The sequence below is a fragment of the Borostomias antarcticus genome (genome assembly GCF_949987555.1).
Source record: "Borostomias antarcticus genome assembly, chromosome: 27".
NCBI lineage: Eukaryota > Metazoa > Chordata > Actinopteri > Stomiiformes > Stomiidae > Borostomias > Borostomias antarcticus.
The window spans coordinates 6,331,039-6,351,654 of record NC_140260.1 but is presented as its reverse complement, the minus strand read 5'-3'; positions in this window follow the sequence as shown (position 1 = coordinate 6,351,654).

The following is a 20,616-nucleotide window of genomic DNA, read 5'->3' as shown; positions in this document are numbered from 1 at the left end:
TATAATAGCACGTGCTATTCTACATTGGAAAGACATACATTTTGACCAAAATACATCGGGGCGCATGTACAGTCAAAATGCTCCTAAGACACTTCTCTCTCTCTGAGAAAATTATTTTCCAGGCATGGAAACACAGAATGTGAAAATGTGAATAAAAGCATTTCTAACACAAGAATACATGTTCTAATGATGGGTCCTATAATGGTGCGTGCTCTTCTACATGATAGGGTCATTAATCCTGTTCCAAAACGCTCAGGACGCATGTACAGTCAGAATGTTCCTAAGACACTTCTCTCTCTCTGAGAAAAGCGTTCTCCAGGCATGGAACGACAAGTTGTGAAAAGGTGAATGAAAGCATCTCTACCACGAGAATACATGTTCTAATGAGGACTTCTATAATAGCGCGTGCTATTCTACATTGGAAAGACATACATTTTGACCAAAATACATCGGGGCGCATGTACAGTCAAAATGCTCCTAAGACACTTCTCTCTCTCTGAGAAAAGTATTTTCCAGGCATGGAAACACAGAATGTGAAAATGTGAATAAAAGCATTTCTAACACAAGAATACTTGTTCTAATGATGGGTCCTATAATGGTGCGTGCTCTTCTACATGATAGGGTCATTAATCCTCTTCCAAAACGCTCAGGACGCATGTACAGTCAGAATGTTCCTAAGACACTTCTCTCTCTCTGAGAAAAGCGTTCTCCAGGCATGGAACGACAAGTTGTGAAAAGGTGAATGAAAGCATCTCTACCACGAGAATACATGTTCTAATGAGGACTTCTATAATAGCGCGTGCTATTCTACATTGGAAAGACATACATTTTGACCAAAATACATCGGGGCGCATGTACAGTCAAAATGCTCCTAAGACACTTCTCTCTCTCTGAGAAAATTATTTTCCAGGCATGGAAACACAGAATGTGAAAATGTGAATAAAAGCATTTCTAACACAAGAATACATGTTCTAATGATGGGTCCTATAATGGTGCGTGCTCTTCTACATGATAGGGTCATTAATCCTGTTCCAAAACGCTCAGGACGCATGTACAGTCAGAATGTTCCTAAGACACTTCTCTCTCTCTGAGAAAAGCGTTCTCCAGGCATGGAACGACAAGTTGTGAAAAGGTGAATGAAAGCATCTCTACCACGAGCATACATGTTCTAATGAGGACTTCTATAATAGCGCGTGCTATTCTACATTGGAAAGACATACATTTTGACCAAAATACATCGTGGCGCATGTACAGTCAAAATGCTCCTAAGACACTTCTCTCTCTCTGAGAAAATTATTTTCCAGGCATGGAAACACAGAATGTGAAAATGTGAATAAAAGCATTTCTAACACAAGAATACATGTTCTAATGATGGGTCCTATAATGGTGCGTGCTCTTCTACATGATAGGGTCATTAATCCTGTTCCAAAACGCTCAGGACGCATGTACAGTCAGAATGTTCCTAAGACACTTCTCTCTCTCTGAGAAAAGCGTTCTCCAGGCATGGAACGACAAGTTGTGAAAAGGTGAATGAAAGCATCTCTACCACGAGAATACATGTTCTAATGAGGACTTCTATAATAGCGCGTGCTATTCTACATTGGAAAGACATACATTTTGACCAAAATACATCGGGGCGCATGTACAGTCAAAATGCTCCTAAGACACTTCTCTCTCTCTGAGAAAAGTATTTTCCAGGCATGGAAACACAGAATGTGAAAATGTGAATAAAAGCATTTCTAACACAAGAATACTTGTTCTAATGATGGGTCCTATAATGGTGCGTGCTCTTCTACATGATAGGGTCATTAATCCTGTTCCAAAACGCTCAGGACGCATGTACAGTCAGAATGTTCCTAAGACACTTCTCTCTCTCTGAGAAAAGCGTTCTCCAGGCATGGAACGACAAGTTGTGAAAAGGTGAATGAAAGCATCTCTACCACGAGAATACATGTTCTAATGAGGACTTCTATAATAGCGCGTGCTATTCTACATTGGAAAGACATACATTTTGACCAAAATACATCGGGGCGCATGTACAGTCAAAATGCTCCTAAGACACTTCTCTCTCTCTGAGAAAAGTATTTTCCAGGCATGGAAACACAGAATGTGAAAATGTGAATAAAAGCATTTCTAACACAAGAATACATGTTCTAATGATGGGTCCTATAATGGTGCGTGCTCTTCTACATGATAGGGTCATTAATCCTGTTCCAAAACGCTCAGGACGCATGTACAGTCAGAATGTTCCTAAGACACTTCTCTCTCTCTGAGAAAAGCGTTCTCCAGGCATGGAACGACAAGTTGTGAAAAGGTGAATGAAAGCATCTCTACCACGAGAATACATGTTCTAATGAGGACTTCTATAATAGCGCGTGCTATTCTACATTGGAAAGACATACATTTTGACCAAAATACATCGGGGCGCATGTACAGTCAAAATGCTCCTAAGACACTTCTCTCTCTCTGAGAAAAGTATTTTCCAGGCATGGAAACACAGAATGTGAAAATGTGAATAAAAGCATTTCTAACACAAGAATACATGTTCTAATGATGGGTCCTATAATGGTGCGTGCTCTTCTACATGATAGGGTCATTAATCCTGTTCCAAAACGCTCAGGACGCATGTACAGTCAGAATGTTCCTAAGACACTTCTCTCTCTCTTAGAAAAGCGTTCTCCAGGCATGGAACGACAAGTTGTGAAAAGGTGAATGAAAGCATCTCTACCACGAGAATACATGTTCTAATGAGGACTTCTATAATAGCGCGTGCTATTCTACATTGGAAAGACATACATTTTGACCAAAATACATCGGGGCGCATGTACAGTCAAAATGCTCCTAAGACACTTCTCTCTCTCTGAGAAAAGTATTTTCCAGGCATGGAAACACAGAATGTGAAAATGTGAATAAAAGCATTTCTAACACAAGAATACTTGTTCTAATGATGGGTCCTATAATGGTGCGTGCTCTTCTACATGATAGGGTCATTAATCCTGTTCCAAAACGCTCAGGACGCATGTACAGTCAGAATGTTCCTAAGACACTTCTCTCTCTCTGAGAAAAGCGTTCTCCAGGCATGGAACGACAAGTTGTGAAAAGGTGAATGAAAGCATCTCTACCACGAGAATACATGTTCTAATGAGGACTTCTATAATAGCGCGTGCTATTCTACATTGGAAAGACATACATTTTGACCAAAATACATCGGGGCGCATGTACAGTCAAAATGCTCCTAAGACACTTCTCTCTCTCTGAGAAAATTATTTTCCAGGCATGGAAACACAGAATGTGAAAATGTGAATAAAAGCATTTCTAACACAAGAATACATGTTCTAATGATGGGTCCTATAATGGTGCGTGCTCTTCTACATGATAGGGTCATTAATCCTGTTCCAAAACGCTCAGGACGCATGTACAGTCAGAATGTTCCTAAGACACTTCTCTCTCTCTGAGAAAAGCGTTCTCCAGGCATGGAACGACAAGTTGTGAAAAGGTGAATGAAAGCATCTCTACCACGAGAATCCATGTTCTAATGAGGACTTCTATAATAGCGCGTGCTATTCTACATTGGAAAGACATACATTTTGACCAAAATACATCGGGGCGCATGTACAGTCAAAATGCTCCTAAGACACTTCTCTCTCTCTGAGAAAAGTATTTTCCAGGCATGGAAACACAGAATGTGAAAATGTGAATAAAAGCATTTCTAACACAAGAATACTTGTTCTAATGATGGGTCCTATAATGGTGCGTGCTCTTCTACATGATAGGGTCATTAATCCTGTTCCAAAACGCTCAGGACGCATGTACAGTCAGAATGTTCCTAAGACACTTCTCTCTCTCTGAGAAAAGCGTTCTCCAGGCATGGAACGACAAGTTGTGAAAAGGTGAATGAAAGCATCTCTACCACGAGAATACATGTTCTAATGAGGACTTCTATAATAGCACGTGCTATTCTACATTGGAAAGACATACATTTTGACCAAAATACATCGGGGCGCATGTACAGTCAAAATGCTCCTAAGACACTTCTCTCTCTCTGAGAAAATTATTTTCCAGGCATGGAAACACAGAATGTGAAAATGTGAATAAAAGCATTTCTAACACAAGAATACATGTTCTAATGATGGGTCCTATAATGGTGCGTGCTCTTCTACATGATAGGGTCATTAATCCTGTTCCAAAACGCTCAGGACGCATGTACAGTCAGAATGTTCCTAAGACACTTCTCTCTCTCTGAGAAAAGCGTTCTCCAGGCATGGAACGACAAGTTGTGAAAAGGTGAATGAAAGCATCTCTACCACGAGAATACATGTTCTAATGAGGACTTCTATAATAGCGCGTGCTATTCTACATTGGAAAGACATACATTTTGACCAAAATACATCGGGGCGCATGTACAGTCAAAATGCTCCTAAGACACTTCTCTCTCTCTGAGAAAAGTATTTTCCAGGCATGGAAACACAGAATGTGAAAATGTGAATAAAAGCATTTCTAACACAAGAATACTTGTTCTAATGATGGGTCCTATAATGGTGCGTGCTCTTCTACATGATAGGGTCATTAATCCTCTTCCAAAACGCTCAGGACGCATGTACAGTCAGAATGTTCCTAAGACACTTCTCTCTCTCTGAGAAAAGCGTTCTCCAGGCATGGAACGACAAGTTGTGAAAAGGTGAATGAAAGCATCTCTACCACGAGAATACATGTTCTAATGAGGACTTCTATAATAGCGCGTGCTATTCTACATTGGAAAGACATACATTTTGACCAAAATACATCGGGGCGCATGTACAGTCAAAATGCTCCTAAGACACTTCTCTCTCTCTGAGAAAATTATTTTCCAGGCATGGAAACACAGAATGTGAAAATGTGAATAAAAGCATTTCTAACACAAGAATACATGTTCTAATGATGGGTCCTATAATGGTGCGTGCTCTTCTACATGATAGGGTCATTAATCCTGTTCCAAAACGCTCAGGACGCATGTACAGTCAGAATGTTCCTAAGACACTTCTCTCTCTCTGAGAAAAGCGTTCTCCAGGCATGGAACGACAAGTTGTGAAAAGGTGAATGAAAGCATCTCTACCACGAGCATACATGTTCTAATGAGGACTTCTATAATAGCGCGTGCTATTCTACATTGGAAAGACATACATTTTGACCAAAATACATCGTGGCGCATGTACAGTCAAAATGCTCCTAAGACACTTCTCTCTCTCTGAGAAAAGTATTTTCCAGGCATGGAAACACAGAATGTGAAAATGTGAATAAAAGCATTTCTAACACAAGAATACATGTTCTAATGATGGGTCCTATAATGGTGCGTGCTCTTCTACATGATAGGGTCATTAATCCTGTTCCAAAACGCTCAGGACGCATGTACAGTCAGAATGTTCCTAAGACACTTCTCTCTCTCTGAGAAAAGCGTTCTCCAGGCATGGAACGACAAGTTGTGAAAAGGTGAATGAAAGCATCTCTACCACGAGAATACATGTTCTAATGAGGACTTCTATAATAGCGCGTGCTATTCTACATTGGAAAGACATACATTTTGACCAAAATACATCGGGGCGCATGTACAGTCAAAATGCTCCTAAGACACTTCTCTCTCTCTGAGAAAAGTATTTTCCAGGCATGGAAACACAGAATGTGAAAATGTGAATAAAAGCATTTCTAACACAAGAATACTTGTTCTAATGATGGGTCCTATAATGGTGCGTGCTCTTCTACATGATAGGGTCATTAATCCTGTTCCAAAACGCTCAGGACGCATGTACAGTCAGAATGTTCCTAAGACACTTCTCTCTCTCTGAGAAAAGCGTTCTCCAGGCATGGAACGACAAGTTGTGAAAAGGTGAATGAAAGCATCTCTACCACGAGAATACATGTTCTAATGAGGACTTCTATAATAGCGCGTGCTATTCTACATTGGAAAGACATACATTTTGACCAAAATACATCGGGGCGCATGTACAGTCAAAATGCTCCTAAGACACTTCTCTCTCTCTGAGAAAATTATTTTCCAGGCATGGAAACACAGAATGTGAAAATGTGAATAAAAGCATTTCTAACACAAGAATACATGTTCTAATGATGGGTCCTATAATGGTGCGTGCTCTTCTACATGATAGGGTCATTAATCCTGTTCCAAAACGCTCAGGACGCATGTACAGTCAGAATGTTCCTAAGACACTTCTCTCTCTCTGAGAAAAGCGTTCTCCAGGCATGGAACGACAAGTTGTGAAAAGGTGAATGAAAGCATCTCTACCACGAGCATACATGTTCTAATGAGGACTTCTATAATAGCGCGTGCTATTCTACATTGGAAAGACATACATTTTGACCAAAATACATCGTGGCGCATGTACAGTCAAAATGCTCCTAAGACACTTCTCTCTCTCTGAGAAAATTATTTTCCAGGCATGGAAACACAGAATGTGAAAATGTGAATAAAAGCATTTCTAACACAAGAATACATGTTCTAATGATGGGTCCTATAATGGTGCGTGCTCTTCTACATGATAGGGTCATTAATCCTGTTCCAAAACGCTCAGGACGCATGTACAGTCAGAATGTTCCTAAGACACTTCTCTCTCTCTGAGAAAAGCGTTCTCCAGGCATGGAACGACAAGTTGTGAAAAGGTGAATGAAAGCATCTCTACCACGAGAATACATGTTCTAATGAGGACTTCTATAATAGCGCGTGCTATTCTACATTGGAAAGACATACATTTTGACCAAAATACATCGGGGCGCATGTACAGTCAAAATGCTCCTAAGACACTTCTCTCTCTCTGAGAAAAGTATTTTCCAGGCATGGAAACACAGAATGTGAAAATGTGAATAAAAGCATTTCTAACACAAGAATACTTGTTCTAATGATGGGTCCTATAATGGTGCGTGCTCTTCTACATGATAGGGTCATTAATCCTGTTCCAAAACGCTCAGGACGCATGTACAGTCAGAATGTTCCTAAGACACTTCTCTCTCTCTGAGAAAAGCGTTCTCCAGGCATGGAACGACAAGTTGTGAAAAGGTGAATGAAAGCATCTCTACCACGAGAATACATGTTCTAATGAGGACTTCTATAATAGCGCGTGCTATTCTACATTGGAAAGACATACATTTTGACCAAAATACATCGGGGCGCATGTACAGTCAAAATGCTCCTAAGACACTTCTCTCTCTCTGAGAAAATTATTTTCCAGGCATGGAAACACAGAATGTGAAAATGTGAATAAAAGCATTTCTAACACAAGAATACATGTTCTAATGATGGGTCCTATAATGGTGCGTGCTCTTCTACATGATAGGGTCATTAATCCTGTTCCAAAACGCTCAGGACGCATGTACAGTCAGAATGTTCCTAAGACACTTCTCTCTCTCTGAGAAAAGCGTTCTCCAGGCATGGAACGACAAGTTGTGAAAAGGTGAATGAAAGCATCTCTACCACGAGCATACATGTTCTAATGAGGACTTCTATAATAGCGCGTGCTATTCTACATTGGAAAGACATACATTTTGACCAAAATACATCGTGGCGCATGTACAGTCAAAATGCTCCTAAGACACTTCTCTCTCTCTGAGAAAATTATTTTCCAGGCATGGAAACACAGAATGTGAAAATGTGAATAAAAGCATTTCTAACACAAGAATACATGTTCTAATGATGGGTCCTATAATGGTGCGTGCTCTTCTACATGATAGGGTCATTAATCCTGTTCCAAAACGCTCAGGACGCATGTACAGTCAGAATGTTCCTAAGACACTTCTCTCTCTCTGAGAAAAGCGTTCTCCAGGCATGGAACGACAAGTTGTGAAAAGGTGAATGAAAGCATCTCTACCACGAGAATACATGTTCTAATGAGGACTTCTATAATAGCGCGTGCTATTCTACATTGGAAAGACATACATTTTGACCAAAATACATCGGGGCGCATGTACAGTCAAAATGCTCCTAAGACACTTCTCTCTCTCTGAGAAAAGTATTTTCCAGGCATGGAAACACAGAATGTGAAAATGTGAATAAAAGCATTTCTAACACAAGAATACTTGTTCTAATGATGGGTCCTATAATGGTGCGTGCTCTTCTACATGATAGGGTCATTAATCCTGTTCCAAAACGCTCAGGACGCATGTACAGTCAGAATGTTCCTAAGACACTTCTCTCTCTCTGAGAAAAGCGTTCTCCAGGCATGGAACGACAAGTTGTGAAAAGGTGAATGAAAGCATCTCTACCACGAGAATACATGTTCTAATGAGGACTTCTATAATAGCGCGTGCTATTCTACATTGGAAAGACATACATTTTGACCAAAATACATCGGGGCGCATGTACAGTCAAAATGCTCCTAAGACACTTCTCTCTCTCTGAGAAAATTATTTTCCAGGCATGGAAACACAGAATGTGAAAATGTGAATAAAAGCATTTCTAACACAAGAATACATGTTCTAATGATGGGTCCTATAATGGTGCGTGCTCTTCTACATGATAGGGTCATTAATCCTGTTCCAAAACGCTCAGGACGCATGTACAGTCAGAATGTTCCTAAGACACTTCTCTCTCTCTGAGAAAAGCGTTCTCCAGGCATGGAACGACAAGTTGTGAAAAGGTGAATGAAAGCATCTCTACCACGAGCATACATGTTCTAATGAGGACTTCTATAATAGCGCGTGCTATTCTACATTGGAAAGACATACATTTTGACCAAAATACATCGTACAGTCAAAATGCTCCTAAGACACTTCTCTCTCTCTGAGAAAATTATTTTCCAGGCATGGAAACACAGAATGTGAAAATGTGAATAAAAGCATTTCTAACACAAGAATACATGTTCTAATGATGGGTCCTATAATGGTGCGTGCTCTTCTACATGATAGGGTCATTAATCCTGTTCCAAAACGCTCAGGACGCATGTACAGTCAGAATGTTCCTAAGACACTTCTCTCTCTCTGAGAAAAGCGTTCTCCAGGCATGGAACGACAAGTTGTGAAAAGGTGAATGAAAGCATCTCTACCACGAGAATACATGTTCTAATGAGGACTTCTATAATAGCGCGTGCTATTCTACATTGGAAAGACATACATTTTGACCAAAATACATCGGGGCGCATGTACAGACAAAATGCTCCTAAGACACTTCTCTCTCTCAGAGAAAAGTATTTTCCAGGCATGGAAACACAGAATGTGAAAATGTGAATAAAAGCATTTCTAACACAAGAATACTTGTTCTAATGATGGGTCCTATAATGGTGCGTGCTCTTCTACATGATAGGGTCATTAATCCTGTTCCAAAACGCTCAGGACGCATGTACAGTCAGAATGTTCCTAAGACACTTCTCTCTCTCTGAGAAAAGCGTTCTCCAGGCATGGAACGACAAGTTGTGAAAAGGTGAATGAAAGCATCTCTACCACGAGAATACATGTTCTAATGAGGACTTCTATAATAGCGCGTGCTATTCTACATTGGAAAGACATACATTTTGACCAAAATACATCGGGGCGCATGGAAAGTCAAAATGCTCCTAAGACACTTCTCTCTCTCTGAGAAAATTATTTTCCAGGCATGGAAACATAGAATGTGAAAATGTGAATAAAAGCATTTCTAACACAAGAATACATGTTCTAATGATGGGTCCTATAATGGTGCGTGCTCTTCTACATGATAGGGTCATTAATCCTGTTCCAAAACGCTCAGGACGCATGTACAGTCAGAATGTTCCTAAGACACTTCTCTCTCTCTGAGAAAAGCGTTCTCCAGGCATGGAACGACAAGTTGTGAAAAGGTGAATGAAAGCATCTCTACCACGAGCATACATGTTCTAATGAGGACTTCTATAATAGCGCGTGCTATTCTACATTGGAAAGACATACATTTTGACCAAAATACATCGGGGCGCATGTACAGTCAAAATGCTCCTAAGACACTTCTCTCTCTCTGAGAAAATTATTTTCCAGGCATGGAAACACAGAATGTGAAAATGTGAATAAAAGCATTTCTAACACAAGAATACATGTTCTAATGATGGGTCCTATAATGGTGCGTGCTCTTCTACATGATAGGGTCATTAATCCTGTTCCAAAACGCTCAGGACGCATGTACAGTCAGAATGTTCCTAAGACACTTCTCTCTCTCTGAGAAAAGCGTTCTCCAGGCATGGAACGACAAGTTGTGAAAAGGTGAATGAAAGCATCTCTACCACGAGCATACATGTTCTAATGAGGACTTCTATAATAGCGCGTGCTATTCTACATTGGAAAGACATACATTTTGACCAAAATACATCGTGGCGCATGTACAGTCAAAATGCTCCTAAGACACTTCTCTCTCTCTGAGAAAATTATTTTCCAGGCATGGAAACACAGAATGTGAAAATGTGAATAAAAGCATTTCTAACACAAGAATACATGTTCTAATGATGGGTCCTATAATGGTGCGTGCTCTTCTACATGATAGGGTCATTAATCCTGTTCCAAAACGCTCAGGACGCATGTACAGTCAGAATGTTCCTAAGACACTTCTCTCTCTCTGAGAAAAGCGTTCTCCAGGCATGGAACGACAAGTTGTGAAAAGGTGAATGAAAGCATCTCTACCACGAGAATACATGTTCTAATGAGGACTTCTATAATAGCGCGTGCTATTCTACATTGGAAAGACATACATTTTGACCAAAATACATCGGGGCGCATGTACAGTCAAAATGCTCCTAAGACACTTCTCTCTCTCTGAGAAAAGTATTTTCCAGGCATGGAAACACAGAATGTGAAAATGTGAATAAAAGCATTTCTAACACAAGAATACTTGTTCTAATGATGGGTCCTATAATGGTGCGTGCTCTTCTACATGATAGGGTCATTAATCCTGTTCCAAAACGCTCAGGACGCATGTACAGTCAGAATGTTCCTAAGACACTTCTCTCTCTCTGAGAAAAGCGTTCTCCAGGCATGGAACGACAAGTTGTGAAAAGGTGAATGAAAGCATCTCTACCACGAGAATACATGTTCTAATGAGGACTTCTATAATAGCGCGTGCTATTCTACATTGGAAAGACATACATTTTGACCAAAATACATCGGGGCGCATGTACAGTCAAAATGCTCCTAAGACACTTCTCTCTCTCTGAGAAAATTATTTTCCAGGCATGGAAACACAGAATGTGAAAATGTGAATAAAAGCATTTCTAACACAAGAATACATGTTCTAATGATGGGTCCTATAATGGTGCGTGCTCTTCTACATGATAGGGTCATTAATCCTGTTCCAAAACGCTCAGGACGCATGTACAGTCAGAATGTTCCTAAGACACTTCTCTCTCTCTGAGAAAAGCGTTCTCCAGGCATGGAACGACAAGTTGTGAAAAGGTGAATGAAAGCATCTCTACCACGAGCATACATGTTCTAATGAGGACTTCTATAATAGCGCGTGCTATTCTACATTGGAAAGACATACATTTTGACCAAAATACATCGTACAGTCAAAATGCTCCTAAGACACTTCTCTCTCTCTGAGAAAATTATTTTCCAGGCATGGAAACACAGAATGTGAAAATGTGAATAAAAGCATTTCTAACACAAGAATACATGTTCTAATGATGGGTCCTATAATGGTGCGTGCTCTTCTACATGATAGGGTCATTAATCCTGTTCCAAAACGCTCAGGACGCATGTACAGTCAGAATGTTCCTAAGACACTTCTCTCTCTCTGAGAAAAGCGTTCTCCAGGCATGGAACGACAAGTTGTGAAAAGGTGAATGAAAGCATCTCTACCACGAGAATACATGTTCTAATGAGGACTTCTATAATAGCGCGTGCTATTCTACATTGGAAAGACATACATTTTGACCAAAATACATCGGGGCGCATGTACAGACAAAATGCTCCTAAGACACTTCTCTCTCTCTGAGAAAAGTATTTTCCAGGCATGGAAACACAGAATGTGAAAATGTGAATAAAAGCATTTCTAACACAAGAATACTTGTTCTAATGATGGGTCCTATAATGGTGCGTGCTCTTCTACATGATAGGGTCATTAATCCTGTTCCAAAACGCTCAGGACGCATGTACAGTCAGAATGTTCCTAAGACACTTCTCTCTCTCTGAGAAAAGCGTTCTCCAGGCATGGAACGACAAGTTGTGAAAAGGTGAATGAAAGCATCTCTACCACGAGAATACATGTTCTAATGAGGACTTCTATAATAGCGCGTGCTATTCTACATTGGAAAGACATACATTTTGACCAAAATACATCGGGGCGCATGGAAAGTCAAAATGCTCCTAAGACACTTCTCTCTCTCTGAGAAAATTATTTTCCAGGCATGGAAACATAGAATGTGAAAATGTGAATAAAAGCATTTCTAACACAAGAATACATGTTCTAATGATGGGTCCTATAATGGTGCGTGCTCTTCTACATGATAGGGTCATTAATCCTGTTCCAAAACGCTCAGGACGCATGTACAGTCAGAATGTTCCTAAGACACTTCTCTCTCTCTGAGAAAAGCGTTCTCCAGGCATGGAACGACAAGTTGTGAAAAGGTGAATGAAAGCATCTCTACCACGAGCATACATGTTCTAATGAGGACTTCTATAATAGCGCGTGCTATTCTACATTGGAAAGACATACATTTTGACCAAAATACATCGTGGCGCATGTACAGTCAAAATGCTCCTAAGACACTTCTCTCTCTCTGAGAAAATTATTTTCCAGGCATGGAAACACAGAATGTGAAAATGTGAATAAAAGCATTTCTAACACAAGAATACATGTTCTAATGATGGGTCCTATAATGGTGCGTGCTCTTCTACATGATAGGGTCATTAATCCTGTTCCAAAACGCTCAGGACGCATGTACAGTCAGAATGTTCCTAAGACACTTCTCTCTCTCTGAGAAAAGCGTTCTCCAGGCATGGAACGACAAGTTGTGAAAAGGTGAATGAAAGCATCTCTACCACGAGAATACATGTTCTAATGAGGACTTCTATAATAGCGCGTGCTATTCTACATTGGAAAGACATACATTTTGACCAAAATACATCGGGGCGCATGTACAGTCAAAATGCTCCTAAGACACTTCTCTCTCTCTGAGAAAAGTATTTTCCAGGCATGGAAACACAGAATGTGAAAATGTGAATAAAAGCATTTCTAACACAAGAATACTTGTTCTAATGATGGGTCCTATAATGGTGCGTGCTCTTCTACATGATAGGGTCATTAATCCTGTTCCAAAACGCTCAGGACGCATGTACAGTCAGAATGTTCCTAAGACACTTCTCTCTCTCTGAGAAAAGCGTTCTCCAGGCATGGAACGACAAGTTGTGAAAAGGTGAATGAAAGCATCTCTACCACGAGAATACATGTTCTAATGAGGACTTCTATAATAGCGCGTGCTATTCTACATTGGAAAGACATACATTTTGACCAAAATACATCGGGGCGCATGTACAGTCAAAATGCTCCTAAGACACTTCTCTCTCTCTGAGAAAATTATTTTCCAGGCATGGAAACACAGAATGTGAAAATGTGAATAAAAGCATTTCTAACACAAGAATACATGTTCTAATGATGGGTCCTATAATGGTGCGTGCTCTTCTACATGATAGGGTCATTAATCCTGTTCCAAAACGCTCAGGACGCATGTACAGTCAGAATGTTCCTAAGACACTTCTCTCTCTCTGAGAAAAGCGTTCTCCAGGCATGGAACGACAAGTTGTGAAAAGGTGAATGAAAGCATCTCTACCACGAGCATACATGTTCTAATGAGGACTTCTATAATAGCGCGTGCTATTCTACATTGGAAAGACATACATTTTGACCAAAATACATCGTACAGTCAAAATGCTCCTAAGACACTTCTCTCTCTCTGAGAAAATTATTTTCCAGGCATGGAAACACAGAATGTGAAAATGTGAATAAAAGCATTTCTAACACAAGAATACATGTTCTAATGATGGGTCCTATAATGGTGCGTGCTCTTCTACATGATAGGGTCATTAATCCTGTTCCAAAACGCTCAGGACGCATGTACAGTCAGAATGTTCCTAAGACACTTCTCTCTCTCTGAGAAAAGCGTTCTCCAGGCATGGAACGACAAGTTGTGAAAAGGTGAATGAAAGCATCTCTACCACGAGAATACATGTTCTAATGAGGACTTCTATAATAGCGCGTGCTATTCTACATTGGAAAGACATACATTTTGACCAAAATACATCGGGGCGCATGTACAGACAAAATGCTCCTAAGACACTTCTCTCTCTCTGAGAAAAGTATTTTCCAGGCATGGAAACACAGAATGTGAAAATGTGAATAAAAGCATTTCTAACACAAGAATACTTGTTCTAATGATGGGTCCTATAATGGTGCGTGCTCTTCTACATGATAGGGTCATTAATCCTGTTCCAAAACGCTCAGGACGCATGTACAGTCAGAATGTTCCTAAGACACTTCTCTCTCTCTGAGAAAAGCGTTCTCCAGGCATGGAACGACAAGTTGTGAAAAGGTGAATGAAAGCATCTCTACCACGAGAATACATGTTCTAATGAGGACTTCTATAATAGCGCGTGCTATTCTACATTGGAAAGACATACATTTTGACCAAAATACATCGTGGCGCATGTACAGTCAAAATGCTCCTAAGACACTTCTCTCTTTCTGAGAAAATTATTTTCCAGGCATGGAAACACAGAATGTGAAAATGTGAATAAAAGCATTTCTAACACAAGAATACATGTTCTAATGATGGGTCCTATAATGGTGCGTGCTCTTCTACATGATAGGGTCATTAATCCTGTTCCAAAACGCTCAGGACGCATGTACAGTCAGAATGTTCCTAAGACACTTCTCTCTCTCTGAGAAAAGCGTTCTCCAGGCATGGAACGACAAGTTGTGAAAAGGTGAATGAAAGCATCTCTACCACGAGAATACATGTTCTAATGAGGACTTCTATAATAGCGCGTGCTATTCTACATTGGAAAGACATACATTTTGACCAAAATACATCGGGGCGCATGTACAGTCAAAATGCTCCTAAGACACTTCTCTCTCTCTGAGAAAAGTATTTTCCAGGCATGGAAACACAGAATGTGAAAATGTGAATAAAAGCATTTCTAACACAAGAATACTTGTTCTAATGATGGGTCCTATAATGGTGCGTGCTCTTCTACATGATAGGGTCATTAATCCTGTTCCAAAACGCTCAGGACGCATGTACAGTCAGAATGTTCCTAAGACACTTCTCTCTCTCTGAGAAAAGCGTTCTCCAGGCATGGAACGACAAGTTGTGAAAAGGTGAATGAAAGCATCTCTACCACGAGAATACATGTTCTAATGAGGACTTCTATAATAGCGCGTGCTATTCTACATTGGAAAGACATACATTTTGACCAAAATACATCGGGGCGCATGTACAGTCAAAATGCTCCTAAGACACTTCTCTCTCTCTGAGAAAAGTATTTTCCAGGCATGGAAACACAGAATGTGAAAATGTGAATAAAAGCATTTCTAACACAAGAATACTTGTTCTAATGATGGGTCCTATAATGGTGCGTGCTCTTCTACATGATAGGGTCATTAATCCTGTTCCAAAACGCTCAGGACGCATGTACAGTCAGAATGTTCCTAAGACACTTCTCTCTCTCTGAGAAAAGCGTTCTCCAGGCATGGAACGACAAGTTGTGAAAAGGTGAATGAAAGCATCTCTACCACGAGAATACATGTTCTAATGAGGACTTCTATAATAGCGCGTGCTATTCTACATTGGAAAGACATACATTTTGACCAAAATACATCGGGGCGCATGTACAGTCAAAATGCTCCTAAGACACTTCTCTCTCTCTGAGAAAATTATTTTCCAGGCATGGAAACACAGAATGTGAAAATGTGAATAAAAGCATTTCTAACACAAGAATACATGTTCTAATGATGGGTCCTATAATGGTGCGTGCTCTTCTACATGATAGGGTCATTAATCCTGTTCCAAAACGCTCAGGACGCATGTACAGTCAGAATGTTCCTAAGACACTTCTCTCTCTCTGAGAAAAGCGTTCTCCAGGCATGGAACGACAAGTTGTGAAAAGGTGAATGAAAGCATCTCTACCACGAGCATACATGTTCTAATGAGGACTTCTATAATAGCGCGTGCTATTCTACATTGGAAAGACATACATTTTGACCAAAATACATCGTACAGTCAAAATGCTCCTAAGACACTTCTCTCTCTCTGAGAAAATTATTTTCCAGGCATGGAAACACAGAATGTGAAAATGTGAATAAAAGCATTTCTAACACAAGAATACATGTTCTAATGATGGGTCCTATAATGGTGCGTGCTCTTCTACATGATAGGGTCATTAATCCTGTTCCAAAACGCTCAGGACGCATGTACAGTCAGAATGTTCCTAAGACACTTCTCTCTCTCTGAGAAAAGCGTTCTCCAGGCATGGAACGACAAGTTGTGAAAAGGTGAATGAAAGCATCTCTACCACGAGAATACATGTTCTAATGAGGACTTCTATAATAGCGCGTGCTATTCTACATTGGAAAGACATACATTTTGACCAAAATACATCGGGGCGCATGTACAGACAAAATGCTCCTAAGACACTTCTCTCTCTCTGAGAAAAGTATTTTCCAGGCATGGAAACACAGAATGTGAAAATGTGAATAAAAGCATTTCTAACACAAGAATACTTGTTCTAATGATGGGTCCTATAATGGTGCGTGCTCTTCTACATGATAGGGTCATTAATCCTGTTCCAAAACGCTCAGGACGCATGTACAGTCAGAATGTTCCTAAGACACTTCTCTCTCTCTGAGAAAAGCGTTCTCCAGGCATGGAACGACAAGTTGTGAAAAGGTGAATGAAAGCATCTCTACCACGAGAATACATGTTCTAATGAGGACTTCTATAATAGCGCGTGCTATTCTACATTGGAAAGACATACATTTTGACCAAAATACATCGTGGCGCATGTACAGTCAAAATGCTCCTAAGACACTTCTCTCTTTCTGAGAAAATTATTTTCCAGGCATGGAAACACAGAATGTGAAAATGTGAATAAAAGCATTTCTAACACAAGAATACATGTTCTAATGATGGGTCCTATAATGGTGCGTGCTCTTCTACATGATAGGGTCATTAATCCTGTTCCAAAACGCTCAGGACGCATGTACAGTCAGAATGTTCCTAAGACACTTCTCTCTCTCTGAGAAAAGCGTTCTCCAGGCATGGAACGACAAGTTGTGAAAAGGTGAATGAAAGCATCTCTACCACGAGAATACATGTTCTAATGAGGACTTCTATAATAGCGCGTGCTATTCTACATTGGAAAGACATACATTTTGACCAAAATACATCGGGGCGCATGTACAGTCAAAATGCTCCTAAGACACTTCTCTCTCTCTGAGAAAAGTATTTTCCAGGCATGGAAACACAGAATGTGAAAATGTGAATAAAAGCATTTCTAACACAAGAATACTTGTTCTAATGATGGGTCCTATAATGGTGCGTGCTCTTCTACATGATAGGGTCATTAATCCTGTTCCAAAACGCTCAGGACGCATGTACAGTCAGAATGTTCCTAAGACACTTCTCTCTCTCTGAGAAAAGCGTTCTCCAGGCATGGAACGACAAGTTGTGAAAAGGTGAATGAAAGCATCTCTACCACGAGAATACATGTTCTAATGAGGACTTCTATAATAGCGCGTGCTATTCTACATTGGAAAGACATACATTTTGACCAAAATACATCGGGGCGCATGTACAGTCAAAATGCTCCTAAGACACTTCTCTCTCTCTGAGAAAAGTATTTTCCAGGCATGGAAACACAGAATGTGAAAATGTGAATAAAAGCATTTCTAACACAAGAATACTTGTTCTAATGATGGGTCCTATAATGGTGCGTGCTCTTCTACATGATAGGGTCATTAATCCTGTTCCAAAACGCTCAGGACGCATGTACAGTCAGAATGTTCCTAAGACACTTCTCTCTCTCTGAGAAAAGCGTTCTCCAGGCATGGAACGACAAGTTGTGAAAAGGTGAATGAAAGCATCTCTACCACGAGAATACATGTTCTAATGAGGACTTCTATAATAGCGCGTGCTATTCTACATTGGAAAGACATACATTTTGACCAAAATACATCGGGGCGCATGTACAGTCAAAATGCTCCTAAGACACTTCTCTCTCTCTGAGATAAGTATTTTCCAGGCATGGAAACACAGAATGTGAAAATGTGAATAAAAGCATTTCTAACACAAGAATACTTGTTCTAATGATGGGTCCTATAATGGTGCGTGCTCTTCTACATGATAGGGTCATTAATCCTGTTCCAAAACGCTCAGGACGCATGTACAGTCAGAATGTTCCTAAGACACTTCTCTCTCTCTGAGAAAAGCGTTCTCCAGGCATGGAACGACAAGTTGTGAAAAGGTGAATGAAAGCATCTCTACCACGAGAATACATGTTCTAATGAGGACTTCTATAATAGCGCGTGCTATTCTACATTGGAAAGACATACATTTTGACCAAAATACATCGGGGCGCATGTACAGTCAAAATGCTCCTAAGACACTTCTCTCTCTCTGAGAAAATTATTTTCCAGGCATGGAAACACAGAATGTGAAAATGTGAATAAAAGCATTTCTAACACAAGAATACATGTTCTAATGATGGGTCCTATAATGGTGCGTGCTCTTCTACATGATAGGGTCATTAATCCTGTTCCAAAACGCTCAGGACGCATGTACAGTCAGAATGTTCCTAAGACACTTCTCTCTCTCTGAGAAAAGCGTTCTCCAGGCATGGAACGACAAGTTGTGAAAAGGTGAATGAAAGCATCTCTACCACGAGCATACATGTTCTAATGAGGACTTCTATAATAGCGCGTGCTATTCTACATTGGAAAGACATACATTTTGACCAAAATACATCGTGGCGCATGTACAGTCAAAATGCTCCTAAGACACTTCTCTCTCTCTGAGAAAATTATTTTCCAGGCATGGAAACACAGAATGTGAAAATGTGAATAAAAGCATTTCTAACACAAGAATACCTGTTCTAATGATGGGTCCTATAATGGTGCGTGCTCTTCTACATGATAGGGTCATTAATCCTGTTCCAAAACGCTCAGGACGCATGTACAGTCAGAATGTTCCTAAGACACTTCTCTCTCTCTGAGAAAAGCGTTATCCAGGCATGGAACGACAAGTTGTGAAAAGGTGAATGAAAGCATCTCTACCACGAGAATACATGTTCTAATGAGGACTTCTATAATAGCGCGTGCTATTCTACATTGGAAAGACATACATTTTGACCAAAATACATCGGGGCGCATGTACAGTCAAAATGCTCCTAAGACACTTCTCTCTCTCTGAGAAAAGTATTTTCCAGGCATGGAAACACAGAATGTGAAAATGTGAATAAAAGCATTTCTAACACAAGAATACTTGTTCTAATGATGGGTCCTATAATGGTGCGTGCTCTTCTACATGATAGGGTCATTAATCCTGTTCCAAAACGCTCAGGACGCATGTACAGTCAGAATGTTCCTAAGACACTTCTCTCTCTCTGAGAAAAGCGTTCTCCAGGCATGGAACGACAAGTTGTGAAAAGGTGAATGAAAGCATCTCTACCACGAGAATACATGTTCTAATGAGGACTTCTATAATAGCGCGTGCTATTCTACATTGGAAAGACATACATTTTGACCAAAAAACATCGGGGCGCATGTACAAAATGCTCCTAAGACACTTCTCTCTCTCTGAGAAAAGTATTTTCCAGGCATGGAAACACAGAATGTGAAAATGTGAATAAAAGCATTTCTAACACAAGAATACTTGTTCTAATGATGGGTCCTATAATGGTGCGTGCTCTTCTACATGATAGGGTCATTAATCCTGTTCCAAAACGCTCAGGACGCATGTACAGTCAGAATGTTCCTAAGACACTTCTCTCTCTCTGAGAAAAGCGTTCTCCAGGCATGGAACGACAAGTTGTGAAAAGGTGAATGAAAGCATCTCTACCACGAGCATACATGTTCTAATGAGGACTTCTATAATAGCGCGTGCTATTCTACATTGGAAAGACATACATTTTGACCAAAATACATCGTGGCGCATGTACAGTCAAAATGCTCCTAAGACACTTCTCTCTCTCTGAGAAAATTATTTTCCAGGCATGGAAACACAGAATGTGAAAATGTGAATAAAAGCATTTCTAACACAAGAATACATGTTCTAATGATGGGTCCTATAATGGTGCGTGCTCTTCTACATGATAGGGTCATTAATCCTGTTCCAAAACGCTCAGGACGCATGTACAGTCAGAATGTTCCTAAGACACTTCTCTCTCTCTGAGAAAAGCGTTCTCCAGGCATGGAACGACAAGTTGTGAAAAGGTGAATGAAAGCATCTCTACCACGAGAATACATGTTCTAATGAGGACTTCTATAATAGCGCGTGCTATTCTACATTGGAAAGACATACATTTTGACCAAAATACATCGGGGCGCATGTACAGTCAAAATGCTCCTAAGACACTTCTCTCTCTCTGAGAAAAGTATTTTCCAGGCATGGAAACACAGAATGTGAAAATGTGAATAAAAGCATTTCTAAC